The 20,296-nt window shown below is 38.5% G+C and overlaps 1 protein-coding gene across 1 annotated transcript in view; it reads left to right on the plus strand.

Moving 5' to 3' along the window:
- Positions 1-16,842: 16,842 nt before the first annotated feature.
- LOC136850873 (tyrosine-protein kinase Fer-like) overlaps positions 16,843-20,296 on the plus strand; it is a 120,880-nt gene continuing 117,426 nt past the window's right edge. Inside the window, 1 exon segment of the mRNA XM_067124909.1 lies at positions 16,843-16,959. The gene's annotated coding sequence lies outside the window, so the exon portion shown is untranslated.

The raw sequence follows: 20,296 nt of genomic DNA on the forward strand, positions 1-20,296 counted from the left end.
ATGATAGTGATGGATGACTGGTGGTGATAGTGAAGAGGAGTTTGAAAGCCTGGCGACATGACTCAAGTGTGGTTATTCTATGTGAATGAAAAAAAAAACACATATGGAAGCTGGTGATATGGGCTTTATGTGTATTAGATGTTGAGTAAGGAAGGTTTAATTGCAATATATGTTGCAATAATGATTGTCATAGAGATGTTTTGAGGTTGCTTAGTTGTGTAGAAAGAATTAAAAAAAAAAAAAGCTTGCAACTTCGAAAGTCTTTGAAGTAGAGAGAAGGAGACAGTACCAAGAAAAATAATGGGTTGATGTTCTTGCAGAAATGTTGAAAAGGAAAGATATATAAGTCTCCAGGCTTGACTGATTGACTGATTTAACAGTAAATTACCTTGCGTTACAATTAATTTCCAGGAAGCACTAAAGTCTATTCCAGATTTAGCTTAATGACAAATCTGTAAGAGGGGGTTTGGGTCCACCGGCACCTTGCATAAGCTTGTGTGTTATTTTAGTTTATTGTGGAAGCTGTTTCGGTGTTTCAGTCACAAGTTAGTGATTGAAACTGATTGTGGAATTGTATATTATCTTAATTTCCCTTAGTATATAATTCTGGAGAAACTGTATTATTTGTAACAGAAAATTCTCAAGTAGAGGTATTATTTGTAAAAGAAAATTCTCAAGTAGAGGAACTGACAGAAATTTTATTGCCATGTAGGAGAGCATTATTTTTCTTTTCCCCGTAGGAGTGTAGTGCCGTCAGTGCACCTCGTGCGGTGCACTGTAGGCATTACTTAAGTTTCTTTGCAGCGTGCCTTCGACCCCTAGCTGCAACCCCTTTCGTTTCTTTTACTGTACCTTCTTTCATATTATCTTTCTTCCATCTTACTTTCCACCCTCTCATAACAATTGATTCATAGTTCAACTGCTTTGAGGTTTTCCTCCTGTTACACCTTTCAAACCTTTTACTATCAGTTTCCTTTTCAGCGCTGAATGACCTCATAGGTCCCAGTGCTTGGCCTTTGGCCTAAATTCTATATTCAGTTCAATTCAACTAATTTTCTTTTAAATGATCAAAATCAGCCACGTTTTTTGGAACTCGCTTCAAAATCGACTATCTGACATATATATACCGAACCTCCATTGACGTTTCCTTGGCAGAAATATTGAAGAGCCATTGATATGTGGTCTATGTTGACGTCTTCGGAACATGACCTTTCTGGGAAACAGGGTATTAGTTATGCTATTAAGATTTTACGTTGATTTGCATCTGAAAGCCCCGCCTGAGCTGATGGTACATAAAGTATCTCACGAGTCTAACCCAACGCGAAGGAGGAACTGCTCTCTCTCTCTCTCTCTCTCTCTCTCTATATATATATATATATATATATATATATATATATATATATATATATATTTACATATATGTGTGTGTATATATCTGTATACATACATACATATATGTATATATATATGTTATACATATATATATGTATATATATAGAGAATGTGTGTGTGTGTGTGTGTGTGTGTGTGTGGGGGGGGACAGAAACTGCATCCACTAAGGACAGACAGAATTAATCAGTCTGGCGTAAGACGGGTCTTGTCCACTGCCATTTTGGTTGCAAAAGTCAAAGGGAAGCTGAGCCTGTCGATGCAAGCACATCACCGTCTTGCCGTCTGCTTCCTACGTGTTGTGTTTCACAAAATATAAAAATATACATACACCGACAACAGTCCAGGACTTTTATCAGTCACTAGTAACGATAAAGGTAAGAAACATTTTTTTTCTGGGCTTTTCCTAATATTTTATCGTTTCCCCGGAACCATGTTGTGTTCGCATTCGATTGATAATTGCTAACTTTCCTACACTGGAAATGGGATCTACTGCCAATCTTTTCTTTCTTTAGCCGTTCTTCTTCCTCTTTCGGATTGATATAGGATTTCGCATGAAAGAATTAAAGTAAAACGAAGACTTAACAGTTCAGGAGCTGAAGTGAATATTAAACATCAAATAGTGACTCTGTCCGAAGGGAATAAATTAGATCTCGTAAAACAAGCAGTAGGTAAATGCAAGCTGTTTTGGTTTTGCAAATAATGCATAATGAAGGAGTCGGTTCCTTCTGCTTTTGATATGCTGCTAAGTTGTGGTTGCCGGGTTAGCAACAACACATAAATCGTCAAGTAAAGTTTCTAACCGAACCCATTAAGCGGCAATTAGTCGTTAGTATAGTTTCTGCGGTTCGATTTACTAGAAGTGAAAGGAGATATGGCAGTGTCGTAGTACCATTGCACGTACCAAGGTCTTGATTATCGTTCCGCAGGCATTTTGTAGGGACAAAAATACGCTTGTATGCAAGGAAGAGTATAAATGAAAAACAAAATGATGTAGCTTAAATATAAACGAAAACTGGGGTGTGTGTTCTCAGTAGTCATTAAGCTCAGGAACTGTAGTTTGGTTGAGTTCAGGGTAGGTTAAACGTCCTGGTTTAGTTTAGGTAAGGCTAAGATCTTTTGATTTTCATGTAGATCATTTTTACAGCTTGCAGGGTTACGGCTGTACTCCATCGACGTGCATTGCATAGCATAGATATGGCATGGTCTAGACTCTGGGTTGAAGTGGTACTCGGATTGTCAGTGATGCCAAAATCATCAGGAAGAAAAACAAGTGAATGTATTCGGGCGCTGTTTTGCACCTGCTCGTCAGAACTGAGCTCAATTTCACGAGAACGCGATCTTATTAATCTCTCAAATGAGACCGCATCGCGTACGCCAAGGTACATATGGCTTTAACGGTCCGTTGCGTAGGTTTATGTCATTTGGAAGAATGCTTTACTTTACGCATACCGTCATCCTTTCTCTGGCTAATTAGAAGGTGTGGATTGATCTGAGGCCGAGTTTTAGTTTACGTATGCCGTCATCCTTTCCTTTGGTTGATAGTGGACGTGGACGGATCTTAGGCCGAGTCTTACATAGTTTACGTATTCCCTCAACCTTCCTTTAGTTGATAGTGGACGTGGATGGATCTTAGGCCGAGTTAGTTTCCATAGTATATCGATATTCTTCCTTTGACTGATAGTTGGTGTGGATGGATTTTAGGCCGAGTTTTAGTTTCTATATATCGATCGATATTCTTCCTTTGACTGATAGTTGGTGTGGATGGATTTTAGGCCGAGTTTTAGTTTCTATATATCGATCGATCCTTCCTCTGACTGATAGTTGGTGTGGATGTCTTTTAGGCCGAGTTTTAGTTCCTATATATCGATATCCTTCCTTTAGTTGATGGTAGGCGTGGATCGAATCTTGGCCGAGTTAGTTTGCAAATGTCGATATTCTTCCTTTGACTGATAGTTGGTGTGGGTGGATTTTAGGCCGAGTTTTAGTTTCGGTATATCGATATCCTTCATTTGGTTAATTGATAGTGGGGTGTGGATGGATTTTAGGCCGAGTTTAAAATGATATGTAACACGAAAATACAAAGTAGACCAAAACATCCTTTGGATTTTAATGTAAGTTTATGTCACACATCTGCCGTGGATGTTTGGCCTCTCCATGGCAAGCAGGTGTTGAGTATATTGTAAACTACCAATTCCACTACTTTATTTTGCAGTTAAATTTACTTTCATAATTCTGGCGCTTGATGAAATCAATTTAGTTTTACGTATAAGCATACCTGTAAGTTTTATTAATGTGTTAGCATTCAAAGTCTGTATACGACTGAACCATGATTTCGAAAGGTGATTTCTCCATAATATATCGGGTAAATATGTTTAATAAAAAAAAAAACCCTTCAAGATTTTGTTAAGTATGATATTGAGGGCGCCCAGCATCCTTTTGAATTACTTTCCTTCCCAAATATAAAAAATATTTAAGGGATCCTGCGTACCGCTCTCTTGGGCTTAGATTTTCCCAATAAATATAGGCTTTTATAGGCCTAATGGACGACGCATAGCGTTGCAAGGAAAGCCAGTCTTTGCCCACTTTTACTCAGAAAAGTTCATTAGTATTTTATGTTGCCAAGATTTTTCTTTTCCTTTTTTTTTTACACAGCAGAAAGAATCCTCTTTAGCAACTTAGTATGTCGCATTTCTCATAAAAAATCTTTTGGGATCGAAGGTATAATTTTTATGATTGTTGACCACAAACATATCCCACCCACACACACACACACATATATACATACGGAGAGAGAGAGAGAGAGAGAGAGAGAGAGAGAGAGAGAGAGAGAGAGAGAGGAGTATGCGCATACACTAGGGACAGTCAAGTTCCAAAAGTGCCGGACTAGAGAGAAATGACAAACAATATTGTTCACGGGATGACTAAATCGGTCTTTACTCACACAACCAACGAGAAGAGAGTCCAGAATTGTTTAAATTGATTTCATTGCTCGGTCAGCCATCAGAAATTCAGACATCACTTTTGGGGGTTATATATCGGAGTGTGCTTGCTCTGTCGTCATAGTTCTTGAGTTACCCTTGCAAAAGAAAGTGGTTTACGGAGTTTTCGGTGAGCAAAGAAATTGGTGTTTCGCGGTGTAGTAATATGTGTGTGTGTGTGTACGTGTGTAGGTGTGGAGGTAGGGGGTAGGTGAAGTGGATCAGTGGTAGAGCATTAGGCTGATATTTACAAGGTCCTTGATTCCTGGCTCGCCACGCAACATTAGACCTAGTTGTGAATAAGTAAGTACCAGCATCAGTTACGCGTATAGGTACGTATGTACAGTACCTATCTGTACATGTATATATATACCGTACGTACATATACACCGTGGAAAAGCATATCAGACTACCACACCATCTCTTATGTTAGGGATCTTGAAGGCGGAGAAATGTCTAGGTTAAGACTTCAGTTGGGCTCTTGATATCCACAAGGCGCAGTGCTTTGGAAATGAACCTCCAACAGAACTATCAAATCCGAATTAAACAAGTCTGCTGCTGTCAGTTGCAGAATGAGAAAAAAAAAATGGTTTTAAGAATACCATGACTTGTGCTCAGTAATCTCTCCTTTGGCCCAAGATTGTCATATATTATGATGTACCTCAGCCATCAGTTTGTGGTGATGTATACTCATATATATATATATATATATATATATATATATATATATATATATATATATATATATATATATATATATATAGATAGATAGATAGATAGATAGATATAGATAGATAGATAGATAGATAGATAGATAGGTACAGGGAATAGATATAAGAAATCTTCAAGATTCCACACTTTCTCTCTCTCACCTCTCCCCTCCCTCTCTCTCTCTCTCTCTCTCTCTCTCTCTCTCTCTCTCTCTCTCTGCAACAATCTCCACATGTCCCTAATGTACGTGGCATGGCTGATGCGGTCCAGCCTTCAATAATGATACAACACAAATCTCACCCAATCCGTGCGCCTGTTCTATGCGCTATAGTCACGCGACTTGACCGCAACCATTCAAACGGGTATTTATTATGATGAGAGTGAAAGTGAGAGGCCAGCAATCGAAAGTTTATAGCAGCATATGTGGTTTTGAAGAGCTGAGGTGTTTATATGTATATTGTATATATGTATAATATATATGTATTTGTGTATATATATGTGTGAAAATTATATATACAATATATATATATATATATATATATATATATATATATATATATATATATATATATATATATATATATATAGTCTAATGCTATTTACGACACAACCATGTATTTAAAAATGGGAAGCGAATTATTTTTATGAATACTGTAATTAGAACTTGATTAGCATAATATCTTTTTGATCTACTTATTTAAAATTAATTTCCATTGTATAATTCCTATCTGGATGTCATTATAAAACTCAGTATCCGTAAATGATCATGCTATAATCATGGGCAAGAGTTGTTTGTGGATCACAGTGCCCGCGGCGATAGCAAATACCCGTCTGACCTTTGACCTCTAAGTACGACCGTGACATTGACCTCGCTCAGCACATTGGCTTTGTTTGTGGAGTGTGCGTATCAATATGAGGTTTCCTTTGCATAGTTAAATAATAAAAAAAACAGTAAAAAATGCGCCTAAGTTTCTTCGGCGCAATCGAATTTTCTATACAGCCGCTATAGCGTATAATCAAGGCTACCGAAAATAGATCTATCTTTCGGTGGTCTGCTATAAGAGCCGCGACCCATGACGCTTTAACCACGGTCCGGTGGTGGCCTGTCCTGTATCGTTGCCAGAAGCACGATTATGGCTAACTTTAACCTTAAAGAAAATAAAAACTACTTAGGCAAGAGGGCTGAAATTTAGTATGTTTGATGATTGGAGGGTGGATGATCAACATACCAATTTGCAGCACCCTAGCCTCAGTAGTTTTTAAGAACTGAGGGTGGACAGAAAAAGTGCGCATCGAAAAAAGTGCGGAATGACAGACAAAGCCGGCACAATAGTTTTCTTTTCAGAGAACCAAAATTGTAGCGGGTGGACGGACATATATAGAGACAGACAAACCAGTTTACTGAATGCCTCGAGACTGTAATAAAAAAATATTAAATTACAATCACAGAAAATAAAATCCCATATTGACATTTCCTTAAAACGAATATTTTCTGAAGTTCCAAACAAATGGACGACCTGATATTGTTGTTTGAACATGTCAAGGAAATTATCCTCACAGCAAGTTAAGAAGATTCCGATGACACCTAACGCGGAAATGATAGAATTAAAAGCTCCACCTTCATCGCGTACCTCTCCAGCTGGTGTTGTTAGTGATGTCATCAGTAACCTCTCTCTCTCTCTCTTTAGGAAATCTGCTCTTTTTTAAATTTGTCCATAATTTCACAAAAAAAAATTTCTATTCTTGGTCTTTCCTATGAAAATCAAACTTCATTCTCTCTCTCTCTCTCTCTCTCTCTCTCTCACCACGCTGCTTGCAAAAAAGTCTTTGCAAAGGACAGTTGTTATGACTATCAACGTTGAGAAAGGAGGTAGGAGCAGACAGACACTCAGCATTGTTTTGACTAACGAGAGAGAGAGAGAGAGAGAGAGAGAGAGAGAGAGAGAGAGAGAGAGAGAGAGAGAAATGCTTGTTATATCCTGATGATTGCTTCCCTTTTCTGTGAAGTAAAATAATCTTGTTTTTTTTTCAGTACTAGGTACTTATTTGACTGTTGAGATCATCACTTGACCTTTTGGAATGTTTGTGGCCATATGAGTTACCCAGAGCTGCTGGAACAAACAAACAAACACAAACACAAATTCACAGCATATATATATATATATATATATATATATATATATATATATATATATATATATATATATATATATATATATATATATATATATACACACACACAATACACGATGCAGCCTATGTGTGCATAAAAACAGACTGACGATTAAATTGAGAGAGAGAGAGAGAGAGAGAGAGAGAGAGAGAGAGAGAGATTTTCGTAGTAAGCGTGACGAGCAATACTTTCATTCAGTTGATCCACTTGTGAAAGGTCCCATTACGTCATCATGGTAGATTCGAATTGGGTTCAATTCCAGCACGGTTTTTTTTTTTTGTCACACGATTGCGCGATTGGGGTTAATCCTTGTTACTCTTAGTGATTAGCTTGGGTTTTTTTCCTTTTCGTGCGAAAGAAAGCGTTTATTGTCATTGATTTATTAATATTTGTTCTTTGGATTCCGAAGACATTGTTTGGATTCAAGATTGTGTGTGTGGAGAATATATATATTTAAGGACACATATATATGTATAAAATATATATACATATATATTATATATAACATATACATATATGTATTATATAATATATACATATACATATATATTATATATATATGTGTGTGTATATACACATATATTGCATGTATATCTATCGTGTCGCTAACATCCACACCTCACCAGCTAAACACCCGGGATCGATCCCGTGGAAAAGAATGACTCAGGCCCTTTCCATGGAATACCCACTGTCGTCCTGTTGGTATAAACATCCAGTTAGGCGTCTGAGGAAATAGAAGGGCATTGCTCTAAGGACCTTTAGCTATAAAAAAAAAAAAAAAAACTCGGCGAGAACCGTAAGGCCAACGCCCTTTGGAGCCGCCCCTCCGAAGGCGGATCGTACGAATTTTCCTCCTAGGAGGGTGGCACGCCCGGTGGTTGATCTTCCGGTTTTGGGCAGGTCTTTTGGGATGCTGTTGCTGGCCCCAGGATGTTCTTCAGGGCAGCTGTGACTCTTCAAGTCGAAAATGGGGTTTTCAGGAAATGGTCCTACGTCATTTTTCCGTTGGGATCAAACTAATAATATATATATATATATATATATATATATATATATATATATATATATATATATATATATATATATATATATATATATATATATATATATATATATATATATATATATATATATATACTGTATATATATATATATATATGTGTGTGTGTGCACTTTGGAATCCTAAATTGATGAAAAGGTGAGGGCCAAAGTACGCTGTAGTATTTTGAATAAATTTTTTTTTCAATAAATGATCATTATCAGCGTTATTTTCTGAAAAAAACATAAAAGAATTAAAATGTATTAAAAATGTTATGGTATATTTAGTCCCTAATCTTATATGTAAAAGCAAATATTGCTAAAAGAATCCTAAAAAAAAAAAAAAATCCCAAGCCTATATTTAGCCAATTGTCGACTCTGTAAAAGTCCTTTCCCTGGACGTTTAAAGATAAAATTAGTCTGGACTTCATTAGTCAGTCTTAAATCATAGCTGTTGGTAATGCTTAATTACTGCTTGTTGTTTTGACCAGGAAACGATTCGTGCAGCCTGGCCGTGTTCTTACATTTCAAATTTCAGTCTAAAAAAACCCACAATCATTTAAGTTTAGTGAGTCTCCTGCTTTCACTCGAGCAATTATTGTTGACGAGTATACGCAGCAGTTTCACTCGGTTTACGACGTTTTCCAGAAATGAATTTTCGTGTGATCTTCAGCTCCTATTCCATGGCACGTCCGCGTTCCACTGTTTTAATAACCTGCGGCAACCATAGAGCGGCAGACTAATAAGCTACCTTCTCCTCTAGTACTACTAGTAGTAGTAGTGGACGGGAGTTGCCTTTGAAACGGCTCCCCTGCTCCGTCTGTTTTGTTGAAGTTTATAACTTCCTCCTCCTTCTCCTCATCCTCCTCTTCTTCCCCCTCCTCTTCTTCCCCCTCCTCTTCTTCTCCCTCCTCTCTTCATCCTCCTCTTCTTCCCCCCTCCTCCTCTTCCTTCCTCTTCTTCTTCTTCTGCTGCCTACGTCACTGGGTGGTACATGTTTTGGAAATCGCCGCACGTGATCGGCCATAAGCTTTTCATACAACCCTTCATCGTTGGGAGGTTTGGCGGTGTAGTGAAGGATCTCTCTTTCTCTCTCTACCTCAGATGTCTACACCTCACTTTGGAATAGGCATGACAGTGTTGCCATGAAAGTAATGGAAGTAACCTGAGTTGCATATTAACTTTTGTTGCAATAAGTTTTAATTGTTTTATAACCGTAATCTAATTTTAAATGAAGCAATTAAAAACTAATTTCCTTTCTGTGAGAACATATTTTAGCTGAATAAAAAAAAATTGATTGAATATGTAAGTTCAGTGAACTAATACGAAAGGTTAATATAAATCAAGAGGTAAGTGGAATACATCAACTTACCAAGGAATTGCTTTCTGGTAAAGTAAATTGATTTTTACACCAAATTGAGAGAAGGAAGGTTTAATGTTGTGGTTCTGCACCTGTGCTATGTAATAAACCATTTAGCTTCATTAATCACTTTCCAGACATGTTACAACTAAATTACAAGACATTGTGGAATCAGATGTTGCATATGTTGATGTGTTGAAGTTTTGTGGTTGAAAATGTTGCTTTAAATCTCTTTAATTTCCATATTCCCATGCTCTAGTTTGTGTTTTTCCTTTATTTACTTGTATATTCAGATAAGTAATTGTTTATTTGTATGGAATTTTCTATTTTTTAATACGACCATGAAGTCTCTCGCGCTATTTTTTTCCTTTTGACTTGTTATAACCTACTCTTTTTTGCCGTACGTTTTCGTTGTATAATTTATTAGTGTGGTTATGTACCATTCTTAGAAAAGTTTCATTCCACCCAGAACGTTCTTGTTATTGGTAAGAGTACTTGCTCAACTGGGACCCGGGATTACAAGTCAGCTGTTTTGTCACAGAAATGCAACACGCTCATTTGAAGTTTTCAGCAGTGCTGTTTACCCTTCGTAATTCCCTTTCCGTTAAATGGAGAAAAACTGCAAGGGGAAAATGTTTATTTGGTAATAAAGGCCAAGTTAAATCTTGCCCTAACTCCAGACAAAAGAACAACAAGGGAGGGAAGTGTCCTTATACCAAGGCTCTTTGTTTTCCGTTAATGACAGTTCAAAAATTCAAACTCTCGTCCTCGGATTTCAGCCACACGTTCAAGTGGAAACCCAGAACCACGTACGATTTAGGAGAAAAGACAAAGGAAGCGTCGTGAGGCGTTTTTGACTCTGCTGCAAGCGAGCCCAAGAACTGTACCGAGGAAGAATTCCGGGATGGGAGACGGGACAAATAGTAACGGATTTTTGTTCCGTGGTCGGGCAGTCAGTCAGTAAAGCCTTGGGGGTGGGAACAGGAGGAGGAGGTATATGGGACCCCGTCGGGTGGGGGGGAGAGCAAACGGTGGATGAGATATGAAAGTGGCGCTGAGTTATTTTATATCATTCCAACTAATCCACGTTCCGGAGCATTGCCAGACCTCTAAGTCAACGTAGATTAACTCTAAAATGCTCAAGTTCGCATTCCGATTGTCGGAGGGAGGGTGGCAGGGGGTGAGTGCAGCAGAGCCCGGGAGTGATGTGGGATGCTCTGGTATGTATCGCTGCAGCAGAGTTGCAGCGGCTTGCAGCAGCTCCTCCGCTCGCGCGGTCATTGCAGCAGGCCTCTTTTCCTTTATACCTCGATGCCTGCGCATACAGTGATAATCTTCTGTCATCAGAGATTATTTGGATTTTTTGTTATTATAATTTAGGATTTTCTGGAAATGTAACATCATGGGTTTCAAAAGATTTGGTCTTTAGAAAGAAACTGAAGTATTTCTGACAAGATCTGCATCGGATTTGGAAAGAAGGCCGAAATTCAAATCTCTCTCTCTCTCTCTCTCTCTCTCTCTCTCTCTCTCTCTCTCTCTCTCTCTCTCTCTCTCTCTCTCTCTCTCTCTCAAAAAACTGCACATTGGAAGGAAATCTGTTTATGTGCATGCATTAGCCATCGAAAAATTAACTGACTGATGAGAAAACTACGGAAAACAATATATATATATATATATATATATATATATATATATATATATATATATATATATATATATATATATATATATATATATATATATATATATATATATGCAATATATTGCAAGTATGTTCATGTTTGGGAGTCAATATATTGGAGTTCACTTTGAAGTATGGTATCTGAAATATCCATGGATCTTATGGAGAAAATGATTAAATTTGTCTTTTTTATCTTTCTGCTGTAAATAAAAACACTTAATGTGACCTTATCTGTGCATGCATGTATAGTTAAAGGTACTGATGACAAAGGCTACAAGGCGTTGCTATCATCACTTTCTATTGCTCTTTTGGAAATATTCTTCTGTTACCTGGATGAGAATGCAAGGAAAATACAGTAGAATTTCCTTCCTATTAGATTATCATCACAGGTGTTCGGTAACAACTTATATCCCAGTTACAACTTCAAGTCCTCTGTATTCTTTGCAGTGGTGGCTTTTAGGGGGAGGGGATGGGTCTACGTATAAGACCGGGCATTACGTTACACTGTCCATCACACCCCCAAAACACTTGCTAGGGCCGCTTATAATGATGCCCCAGGGGCGGTCGCTCCTCACCAAGGCCCAGGGGCCGGAGACTCAGACTCTGGACTGGGCAGAGTTACAAGACGCTAGACCTAACGAGGAATGTCTCGCCCATTATCGTTTTGTTCTCGTTGCAAGATTCAGAGAACTTTGTAGAATGTTCATTTTATCAAATACAGCTTATTATTTACATTTTACTGTTTGTCTTGACTTTATCAAGGGTGGTTTTTGCGTCTTTATTAACTAACCTTCCACCATATCACCGGAGCATTTCATTGTAGACCTCTGGCATCTCTGCAATGTCACTCTTCTTCTTGTGAATGAACGCAGGAGCAGACAGCCATTCATGGCTTCTTTTTCATCTAAGTTCACGTGCAAGGTTTTTGATAGGTTTTATAGAAAGTTTCTAGATTTAAAGGAAATGTCCAGTGTGTTTGTGTTCTGAGCATGTGTAATGATTATTTTAGCGAAACTGATTTTGACTTTACTTAAGGAAAGGGGAAATTGAACTTGTTACCTGTGGTCAGGATAAATTCCATGTTTCGAATGGATATTTAAAGCCATAAAATTACTTGGAAGATCTCAAAAGTTCTAAAATTTCTTTATGGAAAAGGAAAAGAGGCAAAATATTCTTGTGTCTTTAAGGATGTGGAGAGTGCGAGATTATATATACATATACGAGTATAGTGTGTATGTGTTTGTGTTATATACAAGATCAAGATTCACGCATTCAAAAGATTATCGATAATCATCATAAAGACAACGTTAATTTGAACTGTGAGATGGAAAGATTAGGGAAAACGAGAAACCAATACGAAAACACAAGGCCTATACAAACCATCCCATGTAAATAAAAACACCTATGCCCATTCTCTTGTGTTGCGACGCGCACGCGCGCGGGCCTGTGTGAGCGTGTGTGTACGAATGTGCGTTCGCGGCAAGTGTGTGCAGAGGTCACTCACATTGCCCCTCGTTTCTTCCCATCTTCAAAAACCTCGCCATCATCAGCATGATCGTGTAGCGACTAGCGAGAGAGAGAGAGAGAGAGAGTGAGTGAGGGAGAGGAGACTCCTAGGCAATTAGGTTTGACTCTTTTTTTAATTGTTCTTGTCCTTTTCAACTCTTGTTTTGTTAAAGACGAAAGAGGAAGATGATGAGGAGAATGACGTCAGGCATAGCCACCTAGCGGTGACAGTGAAAGCTACGTTCTAGAAAGAGGATTCCCCCCCTCAAGGAAAGTGAGATGACTTACTGCTCTCTCACTCTCTTTCTCACATTCTAGATTTGTTTAGTGTCTCCTTAAATACGGAGGGTGGGAAGGAGGAAAAAGTGAGGGAAAGGGGAGATGTAAAACACAGGGACTGGGTTACAGCAGGAGCAGAAGACAATACCCCTGATTCGGAGACTGTCGACTGTTGCTGGTGCTGCTCCCGGGGGCTACTGTGTTGCCGTCTTGCCGAGCTCCTGAACTACCTGCCTTCCAGATATCCTCAAAAATTAATGCTAATTACTCGGCTCTTCTTCTCCTGTGTCTAGGGACTGACTTTCGAGCCCATTTGCATATAGTCTGCCTACGGTGAAGCTGAGGTTCCGTAGTCTTATTCTTGTAAAGCTCACTGTGTAGAGTTGTAGACCAAGGTCCTTGGTATAGACAATGTTTACGTACGGGGCAGATCACCTGGTCACTTTGAGGTACTTCTCTGGTACCAGGCGATGTTTAGCACGCGCACGTGTTCATAGGTATTAGAGGTATAACAGAAAACGAACGTGGCAGCTATTTGTGGAGTGTAGAAGAGATAATTTTTTTTAAGCAATGCGTTGAACTTGGCTGGTATCATTTATATTCCAAAGCGGATGATGAGAGAGAGATGAAGTCTCTCACTAGCCCTCCTTAGACCAATGACCAAAATGTCCAGAAGATAAACAAATGTTATAGGGCTCTTTTTATTCATTTACTTACTTATTTTTGCATTGCATTTTTCACTGAACAATTGGTGGTTTCTGAAAATAAAACGGACAAATAGCAACTGTGTCAGACCTGATAAAAAAACCTGGCAAATAGCAAAGATTTCGCCAAATATATCGACTTCAGTTCTACTTTATCACGTTAATCCACAACTGAACATCGAGCGTATTTCTTGTCAAAATTCTAAGAAAATTTTACAAATTTCACATAATTCACTGATATTTAAGTTTTACTTTTCTGTATTTTTTTTTTTTTTTTGCACGTTTCCAAAATGGACCCTCTGAAAGAAAAAGAAAAATGGGCGTTGAAGACAAAATAAGACTGAATCACAGTCTGAGGTCTAAAATCAGTTTGACTAATGACTGAGAGCTGTGCCCATTTCTACCTTTAATAAACAATTTACACCATTGATAAAAATAATCTCTCTCTCTCTCTCTCTCTCTCTCTCTCTCTCTCTCTCTCTCTCTCTCTCTCTCTCTGGCCGCATCATTTTTAGATCTAAAATAGTCTTTAATAGTACTCTCTCTCTCTCTCTCTCTCTCTCCTCTCTCTCTCTCTCTCTCTCTCTCTCTCTCTCTCTCAGGCCAAATCCTTTTAACTCAGATCTTAAATAGTCTTTAATAGTAATTCCTCTCAGATCTTAAATAGTAGGTCTACGCGAATTGAAGAATTCTCTCTCTCTCTCTCTCTCTCTCTCTCTCTCTCTCTCTCTCTCTCTCTCTCTCTCTCGGGTCGAATCCTTTTTAACTCAGATCTTAAATAGTCTTTAATAGTAATTCCTCTCAGATCTTAAATAGTAGGTCTACGCGAATTGAATAATTCTCTCTCTCTCTCTCTCTCTCTCTCTCTGGCCGAATCCTTTTTAACTCAGATCTTAAATAGCCTTTAATAGTAATTCCTCTCAGATCTTAAATAGTAGGTCTACGCGAATGAAGAATCTCTCTCTCTCTCTCTCTCTCTCTCTCTCTCTCTCTCTCTCTCTCTCTCTCGGGCCGAATCCTTTTTAACTCAGATCTTAAATAGTCTTTAATAGTAATTCCTCTCAGATCTTAAATAGTAGGTCTACGCGAATTGAAGACTTCTCTCTCTCTCTCTCTCTCTCTCTCTCTCTCTCTCTCTCTCTCTCTCTAGGGACCTTTGAAAACCTCACAAAAATCCCTGTGACGCCGAAACGCAGGTGGTTGTCTTGATGGTGACCTTGTGTGTGTGTGTGTGTGTGTGTGTGTGTGTGTGTGTGATCCTCGACTTCATCTTTAAGGACGCTACAATAACTGCTATATTTGGGGAGAAACCTCACCCTGACGCACTCCTGGTCAGCCCACGGGTGATTTTCCAGATTTGCTAATGTCCTTTTATGAAAATGTTCCGATGTCACTGGCAGTGGGAGTGCTTTCGGGGAGGATGTTGTCTGTATGTGTGTATGTTTGTTTATGCGTATGTGGGTAGTTAGATACTGGCGTGCTTTGATTTCTAAATGAATTGTGGGAGATGAAAGCACGCTTGGCTGTTTTTACAAAAAGGTTCATCATAAAGTATTCTGCTTCAGGTTCGAGTTATAGTCTCTATCTATGTATCTGTCTGTCTATCTATATACACTTATAGCCTCTGTCTATCTATATACAAACACATATCTGTATATACATATAAATAGGTAAAAAGTTATAGGGTAAGAATATGGAGTAAGGAATGTTTTAGGTTTGCAGGTGACACAGTAATGACTGCAGTTCATGTATACATTTGTTTAACATTCTTAAGCGAGGAAATAAGAAAGCATAAACATATTGCACTGTGCTTTAATCAAGGACATAATCCTTCCACAACAGGTGTAGATAAACCTGAGCAAAGTTTGAAAACAATTTCAGTCCAAGTTATGTCAATACTCTCGACCTAGAAGCGAAATATAATTCCTAAACATGATGAGACGAAGGAACAACATTGCGTGAACAAAGTAAAAAAATAAAAAAAAAGAAGTAAAAAAATGCGCCGAAGTTTCTTCGGCGCAATCGAGTTTTCTGCACAGCCCTTTCAGCGTATAATCAAGGCCACCGAAAATAGATCTATCTTTTGGTGGTCTCGGTATAATGCTGTATGAGCAACGGCCCATGAAACTTTAACCACGGCCCGGTGGTGGCATATTCTATATCGTTGCCAGACGCACGATTATGGCTAACTTTAACCTCAAAATAAAATAAAAACTACTGAGGCTAAAGGCCACCGTAAGATAGATCTATTTTCGGTGGCCTTGATTATACGCTGTAGCGGCTGTACAGAAAATTCGATTGCGCCGAAGAAACTTCGACACATTTTTTACTTGTTTTATTAACTATCGTCTTTTGTAGTACTATTCAGTAACTCTTATCTTCATGTCAAGTCTTTTGGCTCTGGAATTCTCCTTTTCCTTGTTTCCCTTGGTTTAGTGAGGTGGTTCTAGCATTCTATTGTACTAGGTTTATGAGCCTCTTCTTCCTTGTCTTTCATTTTTATTCTGAAGTTCGATTTCGCGTAACTTTCACGTAAAAAAAACTAGAAACATATATAATAAGGCTGTAATTTCATTTTACAATAAAACACGTCAAGATTGGCGAGACAGTTGTTGACATTTGGTGACATTTCGCAAAAAAGAAAAAAAAAGGAGTCCAGTTTATTGCTGTCATGTGTTTTATTTAAACGCTTATATTTATCGACGACCTGAATGCCATTTAAGGTTTTCTTCCAAAAACAAAGTTCATCATTGAAACTGTATATAGATTACAGGCATTTAAGCATTTATCTCGTAACGCTTCTAATAAAGGAGTTGAGATATGAATAAATGGTAATTAGCAACTGGTGCAGCTGACAAGGCAACCCTACCCTCCTGCCCTCCCACCCCGTAGCCCGCCCTGTTCCACCTGTGCTGTGAACCTCCACCTCCGTCTCCCTCCTCCTCCACCACATCCTCCTCCTCCTCCTCCCCCTCCTCCTCCTCTCACTCCAGGACCCGGAGGATCACATCGGCGATCCGTCCGTCGTCTGCTCTGCAGCAGGCAGCACCAGCAGCAGCAGCCAGCCAGTCACTCTTGTGCTGCAGTGCTGTGCAGACGCGCATCGTGTTCCCGGCGTTGTATTGGAGCTTTTGCGTGTAGGGTTGGGTCGTGTTCGTTGTGCAGGTGGTGCGGATTTACGAAGCTGCTCAGTGTCACCTAGAACCCTTTCCTCGAATCAAGTAGCGACGCCGTAGCTACGGAGAGAGAGAGAGAGAAAGCCTACTTGCCTGGGATAATTATCTGGCAGGAGTATTGAAGTCACCACATTACGTACCCGAGCCAAAATAGCTTGACCGAGAGCTAGTTGTTGAACTGGCTGGCGGCTGTGGTGCTGCCCACACTGAGAACTTACCTGTGGTGAGAGAGAGAGAGAGAGAGAGAGAGAGAGAGAGAGAGAGAGAGAGAGAGGAGAAAAAGAAGTTTGGATCAAAAGATAAAAACTAAATAGATCAGAAGCCTCGTGTATCATATTCTTTGGACTGGTGGTAAACCGGAGGTGCTGGAAGTAATTACATTTAATCACGTATATATAAATTATATTTATTTATTTAATAACTTGTGTGAAAACTGGAAAGTGCAACGTGTCCTCTTTCAAATGAAGGTCGTCTTTTATTAGGAGCAATTGCTGTCTTTACGTTCGTGCCGAAATCCGTTAGATTATTTTTCTTTTTACCGTTTTATTTTTTAAGGTGTTATTTGTGTTCATATACTGTGTAGGCCTATGCATGCTTTTCTTAAATGAATATGCTCGAGAATAACGTCAAATGGATTTTTTTTTTTTAGGAAATTTTTCACTCGACAGAAAATTTAGGTCTATTGATATCCATGCATGTCTGTTTTTTGCAGTTGTTAGCCTGTTATGCTTTTGTTTTTCCTTTTTGTCATGCTAATCTTTATTTCCATGTCATATCAGACCTAAAGTTTTATGCTGTCAACGAGAAAGAGAAATTAGGCCTAGTTCCAGTCTTCATTGCTAATCCCTTATCCTTAGAGCGCTTGAAAACCATAGTTTTGTTTTAAATTGCTTGCATTGTCTCATGCCCTGCTCACCAAAAAAGAATCTCTCTCTCTCTCTCTCTCTCTCTCTCTCTCTCTCTCTCTCTCTCTCTCTCTCTCTCACAGCAGGTTCTTAGTAATAAGGACTACCCAGTCTATCTCTCTCTCTCTTTCTGTGTGCTCAAAACATTATTTTTCTCACGATTTGTGTCACATATTGTGCCCACAGAGATTTGGTTACCAAAAGTTCCCACAGCCCCGGAAATACCACTAATTCACATTAGTTAACAAGGTGGAAAGTTAAATTTGTTGACAGTCCTCTTTAGGATTATACAGTTAATTTTCCCCAGTCTTATTTGAATTTTGAAGATAGGTAATAATAATAATAATAATAATAATAATAATAATAAGAAGAAGAAGAAGAAGAAGAAGAAGAAGCCAGTATAGGCCTACGGAAAATATATTTACCAGGAAAATATACAAAATAGGAATGATATTGCTCGCTCTGCAGTTACTAAAACAGCCAGGTTTAGTGAAGACATGACCTAAATACGTAATAGTGTAGGAAATTGGATCAGATGTTGAGACTAGACCCAGTTCGTTGGTCTTTTGTTTAGGGGAAAAACGGGTTGAAAGCGACACCTCGCCTCCCTTTGGCGGGAAAGAGAGAATGAGAGGGAGAAGAATTACAATATAATGTAGACAAGGCCAACTTACATTTCACCCCACGACGGTTCAGTCACTTTCTGGAAAGAAAGTGCAGGTAAATTGCACTTTTTAAAAAGTGAAGTTGCGTATAATGTGCTCATATAGGGTTATGTGTATTAGGTAGCAGTTTTTTTATGTAGTGCGATTTAGAAGTGCTCAATAATCCGTAGGCCTATTTTCTATTGATTATTTTTTCATCCACCCTGCAAATATCCTTTGAGAGGAACGGGCTTCAGAAAATCGTACCAGCAAGTGTTTTCAGGATGAGATTGCTAGGCCTATGTCCTTTTGAATCCTGGTTCCAACCACCATAGTAAACTAAATACTAATTCACTGCTTAGTTCATAGAGGCATTTCCATCTGCCTAAAGTAATTATAGCCTATATATACACATATATATATAATATACTATATATATATATATATATATATATATACATATATAAGTATAACAAATTTAATGAAATTGTCTTTCAACGACTGCTTCAAGGATGAGCTCCAAGTGGAGAAAAATACCTCAGCTTGAACTGCATTGTATATACCTGCATGATCACTGTGTGGAACGGCCTTACAAACATATGATGCGTCATTTACGAGAGGCCAGCATTCTAATGCAGGCGAATCACGGGCAGTTTTGGCCAGTTCCATAAACTCTTACTGTGCATTGTTTATTTAAGTTGTCGGTTAGGTACCTGATAGGCAGTTTAATGGGGTATGCGTGTCAGTTTTTGTTTGCCTTTGAATAATATCACTGTTGTTTTCTTTGATGATTTTGCTGCGCACATAATTCTGTTAACTTCTGTAAATAGGTCTAGCTATTTTGTTCATGCACGCCGCTTTATCGTTTCCAAGGGAAATATTGGAAAGTTCTCAGTCTTACCAGTCTGAGTCATTATGAAATACAAGTTGTATTCTTCACTTCTGCATGTTTTATCACACGTATCTCTGTCACGTCTTTCTGTCTTGTTGAAAATGATTTATTGCACTTTGACATTCTGCCTCGCTCACAGCTATTCCTGGAAATACCCGCCATATTTAGTATGAATTTGATGCGGCTGTGTACCTGTGTTTGTTCCCACGACGTGAATGTGTTATTATAAGATGTATCACTGAGATGAGGGTTTCAGGAGTAGAGGTGCACGATGTCCTTCGTACCAAAACCTTTTCTTGGTCTGAACTGTGGTTTGACTCTGACTATTGGTTGATCGTTACAAGGAGAGAATTTGGAAGTTTAGCCTAATAGCCCAACTTCATTTATTTTCCGTTCTGTTTACGATCATTCCATGTCTGGATAATTAAGCAATTCCAACATTATTTTATTTGCTCCTATGTTTCTGCAACTCCTTCTGCTGATGAATTCGCTCCTTTGGGTCCTGTGATTCCATTCTTTGATAAATATTTTGGAAACCCGTTAGCAACCAGACCTCTGCTCAAACTGTCATTTCTGTACGTAGAATCCACGGTCTCTTAAAGCTAGCTGTCCTGTTACTGATATAAGCAGCTGTGGAGAATGGCATGGGTCTAGCAACTATTTCTCAGAATATCAGAGAAGAGGATTGCTATTACTTCCCTGGATGACTTTCTTTCAGAAATAATTCAGAGTGCGAAATAATATGAAAAGGTGCAAATACATCGAGATTATGGAGTGAACTCTCATTTAGAAAAGAAATAGGCTAATCAGTTTAGTCTTACAGGGAGCAGACGTAGCTTTGAATGTAACTGTATCTT

This window comes from Macrobrachium rosenbergii, chromosome 22 (assembly GCF_040412425.1).
Source record: "Macrobrachium rosenbergii isolate ZJJX-2024 chromosome 22, ASM4041242v1, whole genome shotgun sequence".
Taxonomy (NCBI): Eukaryota; Metazoa; Arthropoda; class Malacostraca; order Decapoda; family Palaemonidae; genus Macrobrachium; species Macrobrachium rosenbergii.